Here is a 21,142-nt window from a genome sequence, read left to right on the forward strand (position 1 = left end):
CTTCTTGGCAACGTGTTGCTAAAGGATTTGGGTTTGGGAACTCATTGCAGATTTGGATTTGGTTGCAATTCTTCTTTGTCTCCAAATAAGAATGCCACTCACGATTTGGCTGCAATTCCTTGGATGTGGGATGATGAGAAAACTCAATAGGAAAAAAGGGCCTCGAGGATAAGGATAGATGTGGTGACGGTGGTGATGAGAGGGTGGCTTAGGTGAGGTGGGATACGAAGAAATATAATTTTTTTTTTCCCTTTTTTATCCCTTTCTTCTGAAAAGGTGAAGAGAAATTTTTACTCTTTATTGAAATGGTCAATATTAGGTTATTTTCTCTTTAACTAATGGCTTTTTATATGAAACCATCCGAAGGTTCTTCCTTCACATAATTTTGAAATACTTGAGGAATATCTGCTACAATTTTAAATGTTGGATGTAATTTGCACTATTTTGAAAGCTTTAGGACCTCCTCTACAAATTTTCCTTAAAATTTTGTTTCGTTGAAAATTAATTGTGGGGTAATTAGCTCAAAAGATCTATATCTTTCAATGTTATTGTGTAAAACGTCCATACTTTTCATTTTTTGGCATTTTCGCCCTAATTTTAATGTTTTATTGCAGATAATGTCCTTTTCACCATTTTTTTTTATGTAAAATGATCAAAATATCCTTCCATTTAAAAGGAAAAAAAAGAAAAAAAATAATAAGTTACAATTTTGCTCCTAAATATTTTAAGGAGTACAATTAAGTCCAAATAATTATTAAAATGTAGCACAAAACGTCACTACGTTTGGTCTATAGTGTGCAAAACGTCAATATATTTCAAATTGGTGAAAATGACGTTTTTTCGCAACGAAACGTGAAAATATGGATGAAAATGCAAAAAAATTGAAACATAATAATGTTTTGCACACTATAGGCTAAACATATGGACGTTTTGTGCTATTAAGCCTTATTAAAATATTAAAAATATCGAAAAACTCTATCTTTCCCTCTCTTTCTCAGCCACCTTAGAAGCCAAAAAACTCCAGCAAACCACAACTCAAATTGCTGGAGGACCATACCATCGAAAAGCCCCCACTTCTCTCTACACATACCACCCTCCAACCTTGAAACCTTCATACCAATAGATTTGTTCGGAATTGTAAGCCAAAATACCCAACTCCCAAATGCAAATACTGGTGGCATCACTTGTTCTGGAGAGACCCATGCCATTTCCAACATACCAATCGACTATACTCACCAAGACGCCTCTCTTCATGGTCTTAAAATATTAACAGATGATTCAGCGATATGGAGATTCGATGGTTTGGACGATGGTTGATTGGAGTTTTTTCACTTCTAATGTGGCAGTCTCATTTGGAGAAGAAGATAAGAGAGAGGGGGAAAGAGTTTTTTTTTTAACATTTTAATAAGGCCTAATATCACAAAACATCACTACGTTCAGCCTATAGTGTGTAAAACGTCCTTAAGTTTTAATTTTTTACGTTTTCATCCTTATTTTCACGTTTCATTACGAAAAATGTATTTTTCTCCAAGTTGAAACGTAGAGACGTTTTGCACACTATAGACCAAACGTAGGGACATTTTGTGTTATTAGGCTTTTAATAATTATTTGGACTCACTTGCACTAAATATTTAGGAGAAAGATTATAATTTACTCTTTATTTTTCTTTTCTTTATTTTTGGTTTTATTTAAATGGAAGGATATTTTGGTTATTTTACATTAAAAATAGTAAAAATGAATGAAACATTGAAATAAGAGCAAAAATGTCAAAAGATGAAATGTATGGACGTTTTACACAATAACATTGAAAGGTAAGGACCTTCTATATGTGCTAATTACCCATTAACTATGCATAAAAGATTTGCATGATGAACTCAATTATAGTATGAAGAAAGAGTAATGCTTTTCATCATCATTGATATTATGTACCAATCAAGTGTTAATTACATAACACTAAATAATACATTCATTTAAGGTGTGTTTGAGCCCCTTTAATTTTGAAAAATTTATTATGAAATAATAAATTGATAGAGAATGTGTGGTTAAAAAAGAATGAAATTTTTTTGATTTGTATGTAATATTATTTTAATGAAGAATGTATGGTTGAAAATGAGTACTGTAACAAAAATTATGTGGCAGAATGTAAAATAATCGGTGACAAATATGTACTTAAATGTAAAATCATATGACTCATTAATTGAACATATAAAATGTAATTATCTAAACTGGTGCTCTAGCATTGCTGTTGATAGCATTATTCATAAAGAAATCATATGATAGAAGGTCAATTATAATCGGTTAATAGCCTTGGATACTAAACCTATATGGGTATGGATAAACATACAAGGAAAATGCTTGAGGGATGGGGGACTGAAGCTTATGTTTTCTAGTTGAAATGTGTAGTAATTCTCATCTTTTATTCCATATTTTAAGATTATTACGAGTCTATTTGAACCATATTTTATTGTAATAATGCATTTTGAAATAGTAGATTAATGAAAAATGTGTGGGTAAAAAAATAAGTAAAAGTTTTGAGCTTGCGTGTAATATTATTTTATTGAAGAATGTGCGGTTGAAAAGAAGAGAGAAAAATATATTTTGAAAATAATAGAGAACAGTGACATATATGACTGTTGGGTTTTGCTTATAGAGATAAAGTTGAGGATTTGAAAATCTATTGTCTATGTAAGGACATCGTCAATATATACTTTGTAACACGATACTATGCACAGTTCCCTGGGTTCAAACCAAGTACATGGTTTGGGTCTACCATGGTGAAATTTTTGGTCAAAGTGTAGGCAATACTATCAGTGAAGATAATATACAATTTTACTGTGGAGATAATAAGGTTGTTATGGTGCACGACGCACTTGGTATTTCTCAAATAAGTAATGCAAAAAACACTCAAAATATTGATGGCCCTAATGAGATGATGAAATAATATTTAAATTTTTTAGAAGATACTGAAAGTGAATTATTTCTGAGGTGTCAAAACTTTGCAAAGTTATCTTTTATTGTTCATCTCTTGCACCTAAAGGCGTCATCTAGTTGGATGAACAAATCTATACAATGTTGCTTGAGCTATTAAATGTTTTCTTCTTGTTTGATAGAATTTTGCTAATAGAGACATAGGATTCATCTTGCACAATCAAATCTTGGTTCAAATAAAAATGACTTTGTTAGGCTCTAATTAGCATCACTTTCAGCCCATGTTTGGTGGCTATTTCTTTTGGAAAAATATTATTTTGAATATTGAGTTTTTGGAGAATTTGTGGTTAAAAAGTAGGTAAATTTTTAGGGTTACGTGTAGTAAATTTTATTTTTGTGAATGTATGATTGAAAATGAATATATAGAAAAAAAGAGTTCTGAAATAATGGTATAAATATGGGGGCTCAATTAAGTTATGTGTTTTTTAAGCTTATAGATCTTCGGTATTTGCGAGAATGATAGTTTTATTGTTGGAATTTGCGTTATCATTATATACTTTATTATTTCACCTGTTATGTATATGAGGGTTATATTTTTGTTTAATTTGAATTTACCCAGAATTCATGTTGATTTTTCAAGATTCAAATTGAGTCATGACCTTTTATGGATTGAAGATGATTAGCAGGTATTACTGTAGAAGACGCTTGGAAGTGTTTAGATGCTTCATGGAGCTATTGAATATGTCGGAATATTACTATACCATGTTGATCATTATTATTATTATTTCTTTGTGAGACGTTTTTTCTTTGTATCGAAACAACTGCTAATTTTGCGCGGGAGATTTTGGCAAATTAGGGTTTCAAGGTAGAACAACTCTTTGAGAGAGGAGTGATGTTTTAACATCAAAAGACGAGTGGAAGAGTCCAACTTGATGATAGAGAGGGTGTCATTGTCAATGAACGAATGTGATTGAGCTTCCATGGACATGAAAGTCTATATAATGTTCATAATTTGACGAATGTGGACCCAAGCATTGAAACCTATCTTGTTCAATATTGCTCGTCACGCTCTTCTGAAGAGTTCTTTTCTCCCTTGTTGTCAATGAAAATTGCAAGTGACATAAATATTGGTCGATAATTTTATCTAAAGGGGATGATGTACTAACTAGATCAACTCAAGGGTCACAACATAGTATCCTAATTAAGTGTACTTGAGAAAGAATGTTTCTTTTTCTTTTCTCACTTTATGCACTAAGTGCCTCTTAATAGGTGGATATTATTATATTAGTGCTAATATTACAAGAAAAACTCAATCAATCAATAGCGTGTATGTTAAGAAATCACAATCTCTCTCAAAAGTAAAGTATAATATGAAAATCAAATATTTTAGTGCTTTTGTTATGTAGCAATTTTATTCTTCATTTTACAACTTGATTTCGACAACATACTCAAATATTCTTTCTAAGTTAAATTGGGTATTTAATATTGTGTTAGGATTATCTATTCATCTCCTTTTTGGTTGTAAGATCAACAATGTTCTCTATTCTTAATGTGTTAACAATACCAATTCAAATTTCACAATACGTGAAATAATAATAGTTTGACTGACATATTCTAGTCCACATTTTAGCTTCATTTTTTAAATTCATTTATTTTTTCAAACTCATTTTTAATCACACATTTTTAAAAAAAAAAATAAAAATTTACGCGTAAACACAAAATATTTTATAAAAAAATAGACTCAAATAGGATTTTACATCTATCTTTATTAAAAAAAATGTTACACCTATCTTTAAATTCAACTTTGTCCCAATAAGAAAGAGAAAAAAAAAAAAAAAAAAACAAATCATGTTACATCTATGGAACTTTTGAATTATGATAGTCAGCGTGACATTATTTACCACAGAGAAATATTGCACCCAAATCGTAAAAGAAAAAAATTCATTATTTCCGTTATCTTTGTTAAGTGTTAAATTTCACAACTGTTAAATACTTATATAAAGATCAAATATATAAGGATTTTTTGACTATTTCTTTTAAGAAAAAGTTAATTTATGGAATCACAAATATGATATTAAAGTCCGTTAAATCCAACAAGTAATTTAATCTAATTAAGACTTAAATAAGTACACGAATTTTAAGATTAATATACTCAAAAGTCAAAACGAGTCTCCATTTTGGATAAGGGTTAATATCATATTTATTAAATATTGAAATATAGATTAACACATATATGTTTGGAGTACATTTCTTAAAAAGTCAACAAAATTTTGTACAAATATCTTTATCGTAATATAAAATAAAACCACAAATCTTAATAATCTCTAATAGGGTAGAACGTTATCATTATATACTTTATTATTTCACCTGTTATGTATATGAGGGTTATATTTTTGTTTAATTTGAATTTACCCAGAATTCATGTTGACTTTTCAAGATTCAAATTGAGTCCTGACCTTTTATGGATTGAAGATGATTAACAGGTATTACTGTAGAAGACGCTTGGAAGTGTTTAGATGCTTCATGGAGCTATTGAATATGTCGGAATATTACTATACCATGTTGATCATTATTATTATTATTTCTTTGTGAGACGTTTTTTCTTTGTATCGAAACAACTGCTAATTTTGCGCGGGAGATTTTGGCAAATTAGGGTTTCAAGGTAGAACAACTCTTTGAGAGAGGAGTGATGTTTTAACATCAAAAGACGAGTGGAAGAGTCCAACTTGATGATAGAGAGGGTGTCATTGTCAATGAACGAATGTGATTGAGCTTCCATGGACATGAAAGTCTATATAATGTTCATAATTTGACGAATGTGGACCCAAGCACTGAAACCTATCTTGTTCAATATTGCTCGTCACGCTCTTCTAAAGAGTTCTTTTCTCCCTTGTTGTCAATGAAAATTGCAAGTGACATAAATATTGGTCGATAATTTTATCTAAAGGGGATGATGTACTAACTAGATCAACTCAAGGGTCACAACATAGTATCCTAATTAAGTGTACTTGAGAAAGAATGTTTCTTTTTCTTTTCTCACTTTATGCACTAAGTGCCTCTTAATAGGTGGATATTATTATATTAGTGCTAATATTACAAGAAAAACTCAATCAATCAATAGCGTGTATGTTAAGAAATCACAATCTCTCTCAAAAGTAAAGTATAATATGAAAATCAAATATTTTAGTGCTTTTGTTATGTAGCAATTTTATTCTTCATTTTACAACTTGATTTCGACAACATACTCAAATATTCTTTCTAAGTTAAATTGGGTATTTAATATTGTGTTAGGATTATCTATTCATCTCCTTTTTGGTTGTAAGATCAACAATGTTCTCTATTCTTAATGTGTTAACAATACCAATTCAAATTTCACAATACGTGAAATAATAATAGTTTGACTGACATATTCTAGTCCACATTTTAGCTTCATTTTTTAAATTCATTTATTTTTTCAAACTCATTTTTAATCACACATTTTTAAAAAAAAAAATAAAAATTTACGCGTAAACACAAAATATTTTATAAAAAAATAGACTCAAATAGGATTTTACATCTATCTTTATTAAAAAAAATGTTACACCTATCTTTAAATTCAACTTTGTCCCAATAAGAAAGAGAAAAAAAAAAATCATGTTACATCTTTGGAACTTTCGAATTATGATAGTCAGCGTGACATTATTTACCACAGAGAAATATTGCACCCAAATCGTAAAAGAAAAAAATTCATTATTTCCGTTATCTTTGTTAAGTGTTAAATTTCACAACTGTTAAATACTTATATAAAGATCAAATATATAAGGATTTTTTGACTATTTCTTTTAAGAAAAAGTTAATTTATGGAATCACAAATATGATATTAAAGTCCGTTAAATCCAACAAGTAATTTAATCTAATTAAGACTTAAATAAGTACACGAATTTTAAGATTAATATACTCAAAAGTCAAAACGAGTCTCCATTTTGGATAAGGGTTAATATCATATTTATTAAATATTGAAATATAGATTAACACATATATGTTTGGAGTACATTTCTTCAAAAGTCAACAAAATTTTGTACAAATATCTTTATCGTAATATAAAATAAAACCACAAATCTTAATAATCTCTAATAGGGTAGAATCTTTATCAAAATATTTTACATGATTTGACAAAATAAAATTGGTCCCCCCATTAGCATAAAGGTATGGACCATGTCACCCTGCCCATATGGTCCACATTTTAAATTTCATGTCCATTAATTTACTCCACCTTCTACCCAAGTGTCTAATTTTATTTTCAGGTACAAGTTTAAAAATCTTGCAATCAATTATAAACATTTATTATGAATTCTAAGATTAAGGCACAACTCTTATTGCACAAGGGATTGAAATTTGTTTGTGCAATAAATAATGATATCAAGAAATTAGCTTTGGATTTCTTGATTAACTATAAGAAAAAGACTCATATTTCAATTATTTCTGTAAAAATATTAGATCTAACAAGGAACGGATTCTAAAAATGTCTAAATTCGAGCTCAATTTGCTAAAAAAGGGGAACTCTACCATCTATACGAGTATACACTGACCATTCTAATATCTTAATGAACTATCAGTGAAGAAGAACTAATTAATCTTTTTCTAAATATAATTGCATAACTTAAGGGACTGTGATTTGTGCAATAAATAGAGAAATCAAGAAATTGGCTATGGATTCTTGGAGTGTCGTGCCCTCTCCTCTGCAATATCATATTTGATGTCCGTACTCTGACAATGACTAGTGAAGAATGGTGGCACATGTGTCTTGTCAATCATTTTCTGTCGACGGTCAGGATTCCTCGTACGGTTAATTTAACGCCTTAGATTTCATGCTTTTTCGCAAACTCATCTCTTACGACAGCCCCAGAAGGAAGAGAGAGTCAGCCATTTGCGTAGTGTAATTAACTACATGTATCTCTCTGAGTGTCTGCTATCAGGTCGACCTTGGTCGGGTGGACTATAAAATAGAAGAAAATCACACACTCTCTCTTTATTATTCTTCTCAAAAAAGCTGATAGACAGTGATTGGCAAAGAAAGTTTAAACCTTTAAACTTCAGCTGACTTGAGGCTCAAAAACCCAGAAGCAAAAATGAAAAATACTGTGGTTTTTTCTTGGTTGTCTTGAAAACGTAAGAGAAATTAGAAGTGGTCTAAGCTGGGTTAATTGTCTTTATTTTTGTAGATTAATGATGATCATGAGCTGAAATCAGGTGTTCACTGCCCTGTGATCTTTTCTTTTGTATTTTTCTGTGGCCTTTTTTATTTCCTTGTAGAATTAGTGATATTTGCCGTTGAAATGATAAATGCATATCAATTTTTGAATTGGGCAAGTGAGAGATGGTGACTTGGAGCTCAGAGTGAGTGAAGATTTAGGGTTTGAGACACTGAGGATTGAAATTGAAGGTCTTGTAAGATGAGCTGAGAGTTACATAGAGATTATTGTGTTGCTCTATATAAATTTAGATATGTTAACATATATATGTATATCCATATAAAAGAACCGTGGATGGAAATATGAATCTTTCAACATCAGGGATGAGTCAGCAGCCTCATGAAGGTACCTGTTATATCTTCTCCTTTTCTATATAGCTGTCCCTTCCCTTTTGTAGCTTAGACCTGTATTTTATTTATTGTTTTAAGTATCACAATTTGAGTGTCCTTTTTGTTTATTCTAAATTTTTTCTTGAAAGACTCTTTAATTTGAGTTTTTATTGCAAATGAAAGAGAATTTTGTAATTAAGTTATAGATATAATTGTTAATTAATTGTGGGTTATGGAAGGGGAGAAAAAGTGTTTGAATTCGGAGCTATGGCATGCCTGTGCTGGTCCTCTGGTGTCCCTGCCGATGGTTGGAAGTCGTGTGGTTTACTTCCCTCAGGGTCACAGCGAACAGGTTCTCTTTCAGTTATTCATTTACACTCCGTTGTGTCAAGAGATTTAATGGATTCCCAATTGTAAATGTTCATCAGGTTTCTGCCACAACTAACAAAGAAGTTGATGCCCATATACCTCATTACCCCGGCTTGCCACCCCAGTTGATTTGTCAACTTCACAATGTTACAATGCATGTGAGTTTTCTTCTTTATGTGCTTCCTTATACATACCTTGTAGACTGACATGCTTTTGAGAGTTCATCAGAACTGAAGGAAATTTCATTAATTTATTCCAATTTCAGGCAGATATTGACACGGATGAAGTGTATGCTCAAATGACATTGCAGCCCTTAACTCGGGTATTCTCAAACTATACTAACTATTTCTACGAGATGTTCAGAACTTTCTATAATTGTCCTCTAATTATAGATTGCAACATTGACCTGTTGTGTGAACACAGGAAGCACAGGAAGATACATATCTTCCTGTGGAGCTGGGAATTCCTAGCAGGCAGCCAACTAATTACTTTTGCAAGACATTGACAGCCAGTGATACTAGTACACATGGAGGCTTCTCTGTTCCTCGCCGAGCTGCAGAGAAAGTTTTCCCTCCCCTGGTATTAACAATCTTATGATCTGAACATGCCGAAGCAATATTGGTGTTGATATTGTCTTCAATTTGCTATTTGGTGTCTCAGGATTTCACGCAGACCCCACCTGCACAGGAACTTTTTGCCAGGGATCTCCATGATGTTGAGTGGAAGTTTAGGCATGTTTTCCGAGGTTAGTTTTTGAGATCTCACATTGTTGGTAAGAACCTGAAACCTATCTTGTTCAATATTGCTCGTCACGCTCTTCTAAAGAGTTCTTTTCTCCCTTGTTGTCAATGAAAATTGCAAGTGACATAAATATTGGTCGATAATTTTATCTAAAGGGGATGATGTACTAACTAGATCAACTCAAGGGTCACAACATAGTATCCTAATTAAGTGTACTTGAGAAAGAATGTTTCTTTTTCTTTTCTCACTTTATGCACTAAGTGCCTCTTAATAGGTGGATATTATTATATTAGTGCTAATATTACAAGAAAAACTCAATCAATCAATAGCGTGTATGTTAAGAAATCACAATCTCTCTCAAAAGTAAAGTATAATATGAAAATCAAATATTTTAGTGCTTTTGTTATGTAGCAATTTTATTCTTCATTTTACAACTTGATTTCGACAACATACTCAAATATTCTTTCTAAGTTAAATTGGGTATTTAATATTGTGTTAGGATTATCTATTCATCTCCTTTTTGGTTGTAAGATCAACAATGTTCTCTATTCTTAATGTGTTAACAATACCAATTCAAATTTCACAATACGTGAAATAATAATAGTTTGACTGACATATTCTAGTCCACATTTTAGCTTCATTTTTTAAATTCATTTATTTTTTCAAACTCATTTTTAATCACACATTTTTAAAAAAAAAAATAAAAATTTACGCGTAAACACAAAATATTTTATAAAAAAATAGACTCAAATAGGATTTTACATCTATCTTTATTAAAAAAAATGTTACACCTATCTTTAAATTCAACTTTGTCCCAATAAGAAAGAGAAAAAAAAAAAAAAAAAAACAAATCATGTTACATCTATGGAACTTTTGAATTATGATAGTCAGCGTGACATTATTTACCACAGAGAAATATTGCACCCAAATCGTAAAAGAAAAAAATTCATTATTTCCGAGTGAAGATTTAGGGTTTGAGACACAGAGGATTGAAATTGAAGGTCTTGTAAGATGAGCTGAGAGTTACATAGAGATTATTGTGTTGCTCTAAATAAATTTAGATATGTTAACATATATATGTATATCCATATAAAAGAACCGTGGATGGAAATATGAATCTTTCAACATCAGGGATGAGTCAGCAGCCTCATGAAGGTACCTGTTATATCTTCTCCTTTTCTATATAGCTGTCCCTTCCCTTTTGTAGCTTAGACCTGTATTTTATTTATTGTTTTAAGTATCACAATTTGAGTGTCCTTTTTGTTTATTCTAAATTTTTTCTTGAAAGACTCTTTAATTTGAGTTTTTATTGCAAATGAAAGAGAATTTTGTAATTAAGTTATAGATATAATTGTTAATTAATTGTGGGTTATGGAAGGGGAGAAAAAGTGTTTGAATTCGGAGCTATGGCATGCCTGTGCTGGTCCTCTGGTGTCCCTGCCGATGGTTGGAAGTCGTGTGGTTTACTTCCCTCAGGGTCACAGCGAACAGGTTCTCTTTCAGTTATTCATTTACACTCCGTTGTGTCAAGAGATTTAATGGATTCCCAATTGTAAATGTTCATCAGGTTTCTGCCACAACTAACAAAGAAGTTGATGCCCATATACCTCATTACCCCGGCTTGCCACCCCAGTTGATTTGTCAACTTCACAATGTTACAATGCATGTGAGTTTTCTTCTTTATGTGCTTCCTTATACATACCTTGTAGACTGACATGCTTTTGAGAGTTCATCAGAACTGAAGGAAATTTCATTAATTTATTCCAATTTCAGGCAGATATTGACACGGATGAAGTGTATGCTCAAATGACATTGCAGCCCTTAACTCGGGTATTCTCAAACTATACTAACTATTTCTACGAGATGTTCAGAACTTTCTATAATTGTCCTCTAATTATAGATTGCAACATTGACCTGTTGTGTGAACACAGGAAGCACAGGAAGATACATATCTTCCTGTGGAGCTGGGAATTCCTAGCAGGCAGCCAACTAATTACTTTTGCAAGACATTGACAGCCAGTGATACTAGTACACATGGAGGCTTCTCTGTTCCTCGCCGAGCTGCAGAGAAAGTTTTCCCTCCCCTGGTATTAACAATCTTATGATCTGAACATGCCGAAGCAATATTGGTGTTGATATTGTCTTCAATTTGCTATTTGGTGTCTCAGGATTTCACGCAGACCCCACCTGCACAGGAACTTTTTGCCAGGGATCTCCATGATGTTGAGTGGAAGTTTAGGCATGTTTTCCGAGGTTAGTTTTTGAGATCTCACATTGTTGGTAAGAACTCAATTCTTGAAAACCAATCAATGAAGTTGTGGTTATTTAGCTTTTGGATGAGTCAATTGCAATATCCATGGATATCAGTGTAGAAAAAAGCTTATAAATTTTGCATGGTATTACTGGAATTTGGATCTCTCTCTGTCTCAACTCTGATGGAGAACATTGACCTTGAGTAATTTAGAAAGGAAGTATGACAGTATATTCACTCTGATGCATTCATACCAATACGTAATAATGTGAAAGTTTTATTCACGTCTTGGAGAGTTTGGCTGCGTTAAAGCATGTTGGGTAAAGTGTCTGTTGTTCAATGTAAATAGCCTGTGTTTTAATGTTTATTAATTAATGTTCAAAAACTAGGGGGAAAAAGGGAAGAACATACACTTATAAGGGCTGTATGGATTCTCGAGAAGAGAGGGGCCATAGTGGTCTACTAATATAAGAGGAAATAAAGTAACATCATCATTACCCTTTATCATAATGTAAATAAAAAGTCTTGTCCTCTTCATTTGGACATGAATTAGATAAGAAAGGTGCATGGAAATAGAGGAAGAAAGTTAATAATTAATGCTATTCTTTTCTGATATAAGTGGAGAAGAAGAGAGTAAAGTAGTAAGCAGTATTTAATTTCTCTACATTGGAGATTTATCTCAAGAAGGAAGTTATAAAGCAGTCAGATATTCATGGTATTAGATGTGCCAGGTCTTTCTATTCCTTTCTACCTGTCTGCCTTTGATCTGGAATGAACTTGTGGAAAAGAAAGGAACTTCTACTGAAAGAGGAGAGGGCTTATGGTTATAATGTGGTTTTTCTTTACACTAGTGAGGATTTTTTTTACTAGTCTTTGTACTGTATTGTTTATGTGGTTCAAAAACGCTTGTGACTTGAAAATTGGTACAGTCCCAGCCTGCTTTAGGAGTAATTTTAGATATACTGATAGCCTAACCCTCTAATTGGCCATCTTTAAGTATATGGGTGACAAGCTTTAGATCTGTGCAATACCACGAGTGACAACTGGTGAGTGGTTTGCCAAACAAATATATCTCAACGCCGTAATGGTATTCACCTTTAGTTTAGTGTTACTTGATAATATTGATCAAAGCTCCAACAAAAATGAGAAATTTTATAAAGAAATTCAAGAAATATGCTAGTGGTAGCCAGTGGGGAACCCTAACACAAATAGAAAAGCACTGTGTCGTGATTGTTTCCTTTGGAGAAATTATTCGTTGTATGCATATTATTAAAAAGTAGATATTATTTATTGTTTGTATACTTGTATTAAAAAGAATTTTTTATTTATTTTATTTATACCATTTTCTCTCGCTTGCTCATGTCGAACCTTTAACAATCTCCAGCTTCACAAGTGGACCTTTTGACATTTGGCCTCTTGGTCTGATGGGTTTTATGATTTTCCACAATTCTCCCTATTCTTTTACTTCTGATGACATTATATCGATGAAACTGCCTTTTCGAACCAATCCGCATCTTATGGTAGCTCCTTGTGTGTCCAAACGCGTTCGCATGCAACTAATTTCTGATCTTCAAACTGTTTGTCCTTGAACTGCCACATAACTCTCTCATTTGAGAGTATACGTAAGGTGCAAAACCAAGTTTTTCTTGCTCCGTCACATCCTATGATGCTCGGACTCAAGTATAGGTATTGAGTACTGGTACATATCTAAGTGTCGAATATTTTATTTTCTAAAATATAGAATACAGGAACATGGCTAAAAATAGTTCAAATTTCGTTAATATGGCTTTTATGTCAACCTTATTAACTATCAACACTGTTAATATTTCTATTTTTGTTAACTTGATTAACCTAAAAATATTAACAGCAATGGAAACAATAACTCATTTGACTAAAATTACGAAATTTGTATAACAGGTGGAAGATATAACCCTTTGTATAAATTGATGTGTCCATATGGAGTATCTGTACCCGTGTCGTAACGACAAGGGTACTCCGACCATTTCGAAGAATCCGAGCATCACAGATCGCATCTAAAGCACAACGTGTATAAGTCACTTGGCTAGCCCAAAATTTCTACGCCTTCGATATTACTCATTTGTTCGCATGAAGTTCACTAGAATAGATGAGGCCTTAACGAAATTGCATTCTAACCTTATCCCAAAATCTCTTGGTCTATATATATTAATTCCTCTCTTATTTATTCTCCCAAGATATGAGGGAGCTGTTTTATTGGGACGTTTGACACGTATTCACTAGAATACAGGGATTAAAATTAAAAGATTATAACATTCATTTAGTTGATTTTATTTGAATGAAATTCCTTCCTCTTTTGCCTCCTTCTAATGATGAGGTTGTATGGGAAGCAGCCACTGCACTGGAGATTCGAACATAAATGGACTTCACCTGGAATTTCTTTAAGGCTGTGTGTTGACAATGTATTCAGAGAGCAATATTTTTACTTATGATTATGGACTCTCTTTTTTATTAGAAACAAAATAATTACCACTCTTGAACATGCCTTGTCATTGAAATTGATTTTGCTATCTTGAAGATCTTACAGATGATGACTATGAAAGGAACTGCTATGGATGCCCATTTTGAATTTCTTACAGAATGTTTCATGTCATATTAAATGCTTCAATTGTTTCTCTGAAACTCTATTGATCATGTTTTGAGAATCTGTTGACTGCTCATCACTACATCTACTAGCTGATATAATGTAATTAGATCCCTTGCAAATCAAACACAAATAATTCTGCGAAAGGAAATCTGATTAGCTGTTATAGGGTTGAAACCAAGCCTTGATCGTATTAGACTACTCTTCCTCCAAATGACCTCCTGGCACTAGAATCTATCCCTTGACTCAGCGTGTGAAATCTTCTTCCCCATCACAAGGTCCTAAAATAACAACCAGGTGAAGTACATATAACCATAAAATTTAGATCCTTTGTAATCTTTCCTAAAGAATCAGAGCAAATATTGACGAACAAAGCCAAAACCTCAAACACAACAAGAGAAACAGCAAGAATGCCGAAAAACGAGATCTGGTCTGTTCTCATACCATATGGTTTTCTGAGTAAATGGAAATTTTATTCACTTTTCATGCACACATAGGCTACATGTAATTACTATAGTTGACCTATGCTAGGCCATTACAAGAAATTCCCTTAAATTAGGAGCTAGAAAAGATTCTAAATTGTGGTTGAATCTGTGCAGATTACAACGAAATCCATACAGGTTACAATAAACTATTTCAACATTTCACCAAACATACATTTGCAGTTCTCTTTCTACTTAGATGATTAATGTTTGGCATTCCTACTTTTTCCTTAATGCAGGCCAACCTAAGCGGCATTTGCTTACAACTGGCTGGAGTGTTTTTGTCAGTGCCAAAAGACTTATTGCTGGGGATTCCATTCTTTTTATCTGGTACCATGTACCTTCTTGGATTTTCCAATCTCTGTTTGAACTTTCATGTTAAAATTTAATATGGGACCTTAATGATTCTGTTTTAGGAATGAGAAAAACCAACTCCTTTTGGGAATTCGCCGTGCTGTTCGACCTCAAACTGTGATGCCATCATCTGTTCTTTCAAGTGACAGTATGCATATTGGTCTGCTTGCAGCTGCTGCGCATGCTGCAGCTACAAATAGCTGCTTCACTGTATTCTATAACCCAAGGTTACAATCCTTAAGTAGTTCTAAATTATCATCATATTTTATTTTGCTTCTTCTTAACGCATATTACTTCAGGGCTAGTCCATCTGAGTTTGTCATACCTTTGTCAAAGTATGTCAAAGCCGTATATCACACCTGTGTTTCTGTTGGAATGCGTTTCCGAATGCTATTTGAAACTGACGAATCCACTGTACGCAGGTATAATGATACTTTCATCTGTAGCATGAGATACATTTTCAATTTTCTTCTTTTATAATTAGACGCGTCTATTAGGATGGACAATATTCAGTTTTTTTTTAAATGGCTCACATGATTTTAGCATACACATCACTGGGTTCTCTATTCAGCATCTTATCTGGCTAACAAAATGCATTGAAGCCCAAATGTCCCAATTGTACAATTTTACATATGAGATAACCGACAGACCTAATAGTTTACCGTATTGACTGACCATAATCAAAGTTGGCGACTGGAGTTGGTAGCTCCATGTATGGGGCTCCTTAAAAGACCAATCCCTTGTTTCTTGTTGTTTCTTAGATTGTAAAAGACAAATATTATCTTGATGCATGCCAATATTACTGCGTGATGCATGTGCTATGCATAGAAACCTCTTTACATTTTTTGTCATATCGATTTTTTGGAATAACCAAAAACGGTTTATATTCGGGTCTCTACCTGTTGAATATCAGGGTTAATTCATTGATTAATATTGTGGCAGACGATAAAAAATGAATGATAAAGCATTCGAATGCATAAGGAATCAGGCAACCAGCTTCTAGTTTAATTTGAATGTTGTTTCTTGAAGTGTATATACAAGTGCTCAGCCAGAAATAAAAAATTTTCTAACAGAAAGTTAGGTGCTCCCCTCCCCCCCCCTCCTTTCCCGTTGCTATAATTTAACTGCATCTGCATGACATTTCTCGTGTGACTTTTGATGTTCTAATACATTGATATGCATGTCCAGATACATGGGCACAGTTACGGGTATTGGCTACTTAGATCCCACCCGTTGGCCAAACTCTCACTGGCGTTCTGTCAAGGTAATGACCTTAACATGCTTTTATAGCTTAAGCAAGGACTTGTTCTGCTATTTTTGCATCTTGATTTTCAATTTATTTCCACGTTTTTTAGCTTATAACATTTAATAACTGGTAGTGAGCTCAATGAGAGGAAGGTTTTTGGTGTAATTTCTATCCTGCTAATTGCTCATATAACATCCTGATGATTAGTCCTTATAATCTCATTTCCTTGCCCAACTTTTAGAGTTGGTTGATATTGCTACATTTTCATACTGGTTCACCATGCACCCCTCGATATCAATTAATGTAATCCCTTATCTGCTCCAGTCACACAAACCAATTATTACTTTTACAGGGCTAGGCAACATATTTGCATATTTGATCTCGCAAGCAACACAACCAGCATTAGCTACCTGAAGCTTGTCTCGAGATGTATCAGTGGGAGATCATTTGAGATTGATTAACTAGTTAAACAAGCCAAGATTGAAGAAAAGTTCAGTGCAATTTGTCAAGCTTCAGTCTTATTCAGTTGAATAAGCTTATGAATAATAAATCATATAGAAAGTACCTATCCACCTTAAATCAACTTGCATTTCAGATCGATTGGAGCTTGACTGAGATTGGTTAGTTACACAAGCAAGTCATGCTTAAAACTAATTATAAGCTCATTCAGAATTCGAGACAAGCTTGAACAATATGTTATATAACTTGACACAGTCTAAACCCTTATCAGATATGGACACTTAAGAATAGTGATTCGATTTAAGTCAGAACAAAATAACCTTATCAAAACCTAGAATTGAGCTATCTAATTTTCAATGAACCTTCAAGACTCCAAACTGCAATTCTGTCCAATGTTCTTTGGACCAAGAATGCTGCCATTTGGTTTTATGTCAAAGGTCAAAGGTGTAACCACTGCCCTCCAGTATATAAGCATTATTGGTCCAAAGAGCATGGACACCCTTGTGTTGTCTCTGTTTGTGTCACACCCCCCGGGGGGGGGGGCGCTTGTCTAATTGCTAAGGCCTACTGCATACATCACGATTTCCATTGGAATCATTTGTTGCCATTCAGTCTATGCTAACATCCATGCTCTCATCACCTGAATGCTACATGGGATTCGGGTTTATTTATTCGTTTTCACTCTACTCCTTTGCAATGGTGTGGCTGAAGTTGATTTTCTCATTATGAGATCCAAACATACTTGTTAATATTCATACACTTGCTTTACCTATAGTAGTAGAGGAATTACGAGATTCATTACTGGTATATTTTGTTGACTTTGATTATATTCTGCTTCTCTCGTTAATGTATTTTGCAATCCATAGGTTGGTTGGGATGAATCAACAGCGAGCGAGAGGCAGCCACGAGTATCATTGTGGGAAATTGAGCCCTTGACAACCTTTCCCATGTACCCTTCTCTGTTTCCTCTCAGGCTGAAACGACCATGGTATCCAGGGGCATCATCGTTACAAGGTATGCTTCTGTCCAAAATTTACTAGCATTATTAGTGTTGAATGTAAACATCATCTGCTTGAATGGACACAAAATAATGAAAACCATGAGATGATACTCGTCACACGTTAATATCGATTAAATTCTGAATTTCTTTATACATTTAGCATAACTGAAGGTTGAGCATTCCTTCATGCTATGAATGATGGATACAATTACATGCCTCAGTTTTTACAATTAAAAAAAAAAAAAAAAGAAAAGCTCTCTGAGTTTGGAGACTTGAATGGAGGAAAATAAACACAGATATATGTACCAGTTATCAGGAGAGGTATTAAGTTTTCTCCTGCATTTCCCTTTCTTTCTTCTTAGTTTAATGAAAGAGGGGAACATGTCTTCCATCAAGTGGATAATTCAAAGCTAGCAGGCCATGGGTGACAAGACAAAAGAAAATACTTCAGACTTGATTTTTTCCAAATAACGGTCTTGTATGCTAGATTTTGATATATTATTTACTGGAATAATTAAATTGAAGCTTATGCAAAAGTGAATGACGATATTATAGAAAAGGGACTTCCAAGTTCTGTAATATTTGTCATATTGATAGTTTAATGTTCTCGAACCAAATATATCATTTGACAGTCTTTTTCTATTCTAAGTTTTTTCTGTGATCCTACCATGGATAGTGGTAATGAAGAAACAAGTGGCATCATGTGTTGACAGGTGATACTGCTGAGCAAGGACTCAGTTCTATGAAGTTTCAATCTGCCAGTATGTTTCCCTGGATGCAGCCGATATTCGATCCAACAATCCTAAGAAATGATCTTAATCAGCAGTACCAGGCTATGACAGCCACAGGATTGCAAAATTTTGGAACTGGCGATACACTGAAACACCAATTATCACAGTTCCAGCAGCCGGTTCGATATCTTCAGCATCCCGGAAGTCATAATTTGCTCTCAGAACAGCAGCAACTTACAGAGCAATCAATTTCTTCGCATATGTTCCCGACACAAAACCAAATGCTGTCGGATAATCTGCAGAGGTCTGAAGAACATCCACAACAACATACTTATCAAGAAGCATTTCCAATCCAAAATGATCAGTTCCGACAGAGGCAGCCATTAGATATTCCCTCGCCTTCATTTACTAAATCAAACTTCACAAATTCAAACAGAAAATTTTCAGCATCTATAACTCCTTACCACGTGCAAAATATGCTGGGTTCACTTTGTTCTGAAGGAAATGGTAATCTTTTGAATCTTTCAAGATCTAGTCAGGCAATGCTTAATGTGCAATCACCTCATCAACCGTGGGTTATGAAATTTGCTCAGTCACCAATGGGTGATTGTTCCAATTCAACATCATTCCCACCATATCCTGGAAAAGATGCTTCTTGTGAGCAGGAAACATGTACCGTCGATGCCCATAATCACACTCTTTTTCATGCCAATACGGACTCCTCAAGATTCCTGCTTCCCACCACTGTTTCTGGTGTTAGTCCTTCATCTCATGCTAATATGTCCTCCATGCCATTGGATGATCCTGTGTTTCAGAATTCTCATTATAGTTATGAGCATGATTCTTCCGAGTTGTTGCACAGCACAGGACAAGTCGACCCACCAATCTCAACCCGTACTTTTGTCAAGGTACAAGTTAAAGAGTGCGTTGTGTACTTCTTTATTATTTGTTAAATTAAGCTACATGTTTGGTGCAGGTTCACAAATCCGGGTCTGTTGGTAGGTCACTGGACATCACCCAGTTTCACAGCTATCATGAGCTGCGAAGAGAACTGGGTCAGATGTTTGGGATAGAAGGTTTGCTTGAAGACCCTCAAAGATCAGGCTGGCAGCTTGTATTTGTTGACGAGGAGAATGATGTGCTTCTCCTTGGAGACGGCCCATGGGAGTAAGTAATCTCTATATGAAACTATCCACCATTATTTTTCCTTCCTAGAGTCAAGTTCTTCAGGGTATAGGAAATACTTGTAATCTAATTCACAGTTTAAAGTTGTAATTCTTGGTCCTTGCTGCGATGAAACACATTGGGCATGGTGTTTGGAATGCAATATTAGACAGTATTGCACAATACAATAGACAAGATTCTACCTTCTTTGCTTCTTTTATTCTGCCTGGTACTATACACTTCAACCTCAAATGAGCAACTAAAGTCCTAATAATCCCATGTTTGAAATTATTTGTCTATCGTTGCTCCTTTTCTGATTCTGCAGATCATCTGTAGAAATAATCTATTGGGACTGTAACATTTGGCATGTAATATGCAGGGCGTTTGTGAACAACGTATGGTATATCAAAATCCTTTCTCCAGAGGACGTGCTGAATTTGGGAAACGAGAGGCAGGATCCTTGGGTAGAAGTGCCATTGAAATGATAACCAACATCGATGGCCAAGATCTTGTTTCTGGACTTCCATCTCTGGGTTCTCTTGAATACTGAAACGGATGCTTTCCTGAAGACGCTTGGTTCCAATTTTTCTTCTGTAGCCCAGAAATAGCTGATTTTATGCATTTTACGTGTATCTTTATACACGGTGATCTTTCCTCCAAATTCTGAAGCATTCTGTGCCGTAAGTATATGCATTGCCATAGCAGCAGTCAATTAGGTTTTATTGAACATGCATCTAAAGGACATCCATATATGATTCAGACTATGAATTAGAAAATCAACATTTTTTAACTAAATGTATTGTAATGCTGTGGCGTTGAGCAATGAAACTTTGCTCTGTATTTAAAACATATCTATCCCTGGGCGTTAAGATATCAAGCAGCCGTTTTGTTTAGATGTAGATGTTCCCAAGATCTTTGGTGTATTTACAGATGAATTAAGCTCCTTGCACAAATGAATGTACAGAAAGCATTATAGATGATGAGGTGGCAACATTTCATTGGTTGGTTCAACTTTGTTTTTTGTCCAACATCCAGTGAAATCTTGTCATCTGACAATCTGTCAAACATTTTTGTATATGTAGCATTTCTATTTACAATTTTGCATATTTGCATGTAGTGTTAAACACTATTAAGTATTCAAAAGATATAAGCTTATGATCGAACTGCTACGGCCATGTTCAGTCTCTAGCTGAGGAGAGACGGATGAGGCTGTGCAGATCCTATGTAGAGTTGTGAG

General features: G+C 33.8%; 1 pseudogene; it reads left to right on the plus strand.

Annotated features, from left to right (window-relative positions):
* Positions 1 to 10,611: 10,611 nt before the first annotated feature.
* LOC111397187 lies at positions 10,612 to 20,800 on the plus strand (annotated as a pseudogene).
* The last annotated feature ends 342 nt before the right edge of the window (positions 20,801 to 21,142 follow it).

This window comes from Olea europaea, chromosome 7 (genome assembly GCF_002742605.1).
Source record: "Olea europaea var. sylvestris chromosome 7, O_europaea_v1, whole genome shotgun sequence".
Lineage (NCBI taxonomy): Eukaryota > Viridiplantae > Streptophyta > Magnoliopsida > Lamiales > Oleaceae > Olea > Olea europaea.